This window comes from Daktulosphaira vitifoliae, unplaced genomic scaffold, assembly GCF_025091365.1.
Source record: "Daktulosphaira vitifoliae isolate Bord-2020 unplaced genomic scaffold, ASM2509136v1 Scaffold_5, whole genome shotgun sequence".
In the NCBI taxonomy this organism is placed as follows: domain Eukaryota; kingdom Metazoa; phylum Arthropoda; class Insecta; order Hemiptera; family Phylloxeridae; genus Daktulosphaira; species Daktulosphaira vitifoliae.
Genome location: NW_026099576.1, coordinates 7,291,485 through 7,296,491, shown reverse-complemented (window position 1 = coordinate 7,296,491; position 5,007 = coordinate 7,291,485).

Here is a 5,007-nt window from a genome sequence, read left to right as displayed (position 1 = left end):
GGTATGGTATGGATCCGAAATGTAATTGAAAGTATAGGAATAACTATGATAATTCGATTTTGCGAAGTTATTAAAACTATGTTAGGAATGAAAAACGCACATGTAAAAATTTTGTTTAAAAATCATGAAAATAATTTAACAAAATTGAAAAAAAAGTTCGAAGAATATCTCATACGTACTGAACCAATAGATAAATTAATAGTAATAATGAATAAATATAAAGCGAAGAGAACGTATAAATATTCAAAAAAATTATGTTTTAAAGAATGTGAAGAACTTATTAAACGTTATTCAAGTTGTAGTGATTTAGTAAGTTTACCAGAATGGAAGTTTTTTGACACATCAACACGTTATGGAATGCAAAAAAATGTAGAATATATGTTTGATAATTGTAGTTTATATTAATTATTTTAATTAAATATGAAAAATATTTAATAAAATAAAAACTAGATCAATTATTTAGAAAAATTTTAGCATAAAATACTTATTAAAATTATTGTATAAATAGATTTCATCTCTTAGTTTAGCTTGATAAAAAATACCGGCTAACTCGTATTCTTTCTCATGGCTATAATAATGTCATAATTTTTTTATTATTTAATATAATTTTTTCAAATAATTATTAATAATTTGACACAGCTTTGTCACATGTTTGACACCCCGCGGTCGTGTCAGCTCCTTCTCAGCCACCGCTCCACTATAAACCGGACCTTTACACACACGCGTTATCGTCGTGTTGTAAAGTCCAATAAATGCTCAGCGTCAAGCAATAATACTTCGAGTCAGTCATTTCCGAGACATCTCCACGGTCTTTTGGTTTTCGTTTAGTTTGCGTAGTGTTCGACACACACTTGTTTTTCACGATTATATTGTACGGTATATTATTATATTTTGTGCGGTTAGCATACCTATTGTTTTGTTATCACTGTCTTCNAGCATACCTATTGTTTTGTTATCACTGTCTTCCAAATATTTTCCTTGTGTCACTTGGTTACAATATTAGGCTCTACGCCAATACGCGAATAAGTTGATTTTATTGTATTCCACGCGACTGTAGTTTCGCAACAAATTATAATAATAATAACAATAATTATTAAACATAATTGTTTACTTTTATATGAGAAATTTCTTTAAGAAAATTAGCCGTTCTTACATTAAATTTAATGCTAGTATTTTTCATTTTTGTACCTTGCTCTTGGTATTTCTTTTATTTTGTTAATAGTTCTCGTCCTGTTGTATTTCTTCAATGATTATTTTTATTATATCTTTTATGAATATCCAAATAAAAGGGTGGAAAAGGAGGCATATAGATGTAAAAAATAAAAAAATAATAATTATACCACCTTCCAACACCATTGTCAGTGTTAGGCATATCGTATTTAACAAGATAACAGTAGTTTCAAATTTGAATTAAATATTCAAATTAACGTTTGTTATGACGGAATTTATGGAATTAAAGATGTAATAAACTTAACAAACATATTAAAATAGTATTAGTTATTATAATATTTTATAGTTATCATTATTGTTTTTAGTGACAGTCTATCATTTTTCAACTTTAAATTATCTGGTATTATCATATATTAGTATATGAGGGAAATTTTTTCAAATTTTAAGGGTAATGTCTTTTAACTATATACGATTTGTGATATTTTGACGTAATGTTGAAAGATATCGGTTCAGTGAGAGCTAATAAAAAGTAGTGACAGATACAATGAATACAAAAATTAAAAAACCAAAAATTCAGGATACTTTTGAGTACTTAAAACCATCAAAGTTTTATTGGGTATTAACCGCACCCCGGTCGTCTATAACTAAACTTAATATTAAATAAAAAAATAACAGTACTGTTATGTAAAACTGTTTATCGATCAGTCAAAATTTGACTTAAATAATTTTCTGTTTAATAATAAAAAAATAATAATTGGTTCCCATTTAACTTAAAAGTTAACCTTAGAACTACATTTAGAAGTCATTTTTTCTCTCAACAAACTTTATATTTACTATGATTTATTAGTATAAATAAATTTTAATCTGTAATTTTTATAAAACAATTATTACAATAATTCATTAAATAATGTTTTAATGAATTATTGGGATGTAGTATTTTTAATTAAACATATTGTATAACGATGTACGAGAGCCATTGTGTATTTCAGTTTTGACAATGTACGCGCCGATTTGTACGTGTAAAATGTTTTATATTTATCACGTGAATGTTAATTGTAGTCTTTCCGACCATTTAAGGACTTCCAATCCACTCAGATTTAAGCTCTTTCAATTTATAATTGTGCAATTTTGTTGATAATTATTGAGGAACAAATAAAAATACTGTCTATCGAATTGGTAGAAGAAAAAATTGTAAAAACATGCAAGTCAAAATTCAAAAAACGATAAATGTATATTAATATAATACATATTATTTATTTAATTAACACTGTGAAAATAAATCGAACGTGATACATTTGCTAATTAATGGGCGTAAAATGGTTAACTTGTTAATCAATTGTTTTTAAGTTATAACCAATATATATTATCTATTAATACAAAAATTACAGCAAATTATTTTACATAATAATAAGTATTTTATTAAATTATTTTTTATGTTTATTTGAATTTCAATAGTATAATCTAGAATTATTAAACATACTTTTTATAGCTCCGTAATATGTTAATGTATAATGATATTTCCATTCCGGTATATTCACTAAATCACTGCAACTTGAATAACGTTCAATGACTTTGTTACATTCTTTAAAATAATAACTTCTTGAATAGATATGTATTTCATTCTTTAAATATATATCAATTATTTCTTTTACTTTATCAATTGGCTCAGTACGTATAAGATATTCTTTAAACTTTTCATTCAATTTTGTTAAATTACCTTTTTGACTTATAAATAAATTATGTAAAAATTGGGTTGATCCATTTATCATAGTTTTAATAACTTCGCAAAATCGAATTATCATAGTTATTCCTATACTTTCAATTACATTTCGGATCCATACCATACCTTCGAAATATTGTTCTTTTTGACGAGCTTCTTCCACAATATCGTGCAATGTTCTATCAACAACATCAATATGATATATAGCAACTGGAGCAGTACATCTATATGGCTCCGATGGTGGTGAGGGCGTTGGAGCAGTAAAATCATCGTTTAAATTAAAATTCAATTTTTCTTGATCAGCTTTGATGGTTTCGGGTGCAGTGTATATTTTATGGGAATTTATTATTAAATCCAATAGATTCGCGTTTGCACTTACGTATTCATTGTATTTATCTTTATTTAGATCATAATTCATTACGATCGCTTTACATATCATATTATTCAATGAATATAAAAAAAATATAATAATTAAAAATCTTTGCATGGTAAGTTAACTATTAAAACACTTATAAATGTTAAAATTCTTAATTCTTGTCTTTATTTGCAACTAAAATATCTGTTTCAGACAAAAGTACAAACTTTAAATTAAGGTAGCCTTATTTTGAGAAAAAAATTATAGCAATTAAAATAAAAATATCACGTTAACATTAATTTAATAATATGAACTGTTTAATTTGGTTTTTACATTATAGAAATTTTAAAATTATAATCGGATTACTACAATGATAAATGAGAAATATTTTTGACTTAACAAACATTTTAAGTATATTTTGCCACATGAGTCAATAATCAATTTATTGTATTTTTTTTTTTAACCAGAGTGATAGATAATTTACATTCAATAGCCATAAAATAAAACAATTTTAAATCAAGCAATAATTAATTTAATGTTATAATAAACTTTATATTGCGTCAATGTATTTTTTACGTTCCATGTTTCCAGTATAAAATGATAAATAATAAAAATAAAGAGCTTTGTTACTTTATTTTTAACATGAGTTGATTTTATTTTTAAAGCTATTGCCGTATATAAGTAGACTTTATGTCAACAGACTATTGTTGCTTCCCGTATTACAAAAATAAAATTTATGATGAATTTCTATTTTGAATGTATCATAGGTTTATAGTATCGCAAAGTAAACATACACAAAAAGTAAACCAACTAATTAATACTTTATTCGTCAAGATTGTCATTTTAGCCCTTCTTGATCGTCCTATTGGGTACACTTATAGGACCCAACCCCTCCAGTCAGTGAACCATCAAAAGGGGTAGTTATTAATCCCGTCAGCACTGTCTAGGTCAAAAGTAGCACACTTAAAGGTGACTTGTCATCAGTCACCAGCACAACTACACAGTTTTACACAAAAATAGCATTCGGTAACTATTTTTACTGTGAAGACAAAATAAAGTCCGAAATTTTTTTTTTCCGTAATAAAGAATATTTCATTAGCTTTAATTTAAGGTATATATAAAAGTGTCAGTTTCCGGAACACTTTTAAAAGTTAAGTTGAATAAATTGATTTTTTGTGAAAAATTTTTCATTTTGAATCCCTCCTATGGGCAGCTTAAGAGTCAGATTTATAAAAAAAATATACCAAATGTAAGGTAAAGACATCATGCATTTATTAAATTGAATCATATCGATTTGATCTGTTCATGCATTAGTGTACAAAATGTATATGGAAATAATCTTTGTTATCGTGAAATTCTCTCGCGTCTCTCATTGTAAAAATTTTCCCTTCCCTTCTCGTGTGTTTGTCATCTGTTATTGTAAATAGTTAATTTTAAGTGTTTGTGTTTTTCTGTTTATCGTTTTATCGGCAACTATTGCTTTTATAATTATTATGCGTATGATAAATTGTTTGTCATTACTTTACTTTACTTTCTTTTTCGTTGATATTCGGCAACTGAAGCCATTTGGTTCTTTTTTTTGATTGTACAAAATAAATTTACTTTTATTTGTTTTCTTAATTATAAATGCAATTTAATTATTGTAATAATAAAATTTTTTTTTTTAATCAAAACCAAAAGTATTAAATTCTTATTGGTGAACAGAAAAGTGTTGATCTTTAGGCAAAATAATCGCTTTCGTCCGACAGGTAATTAACCACAT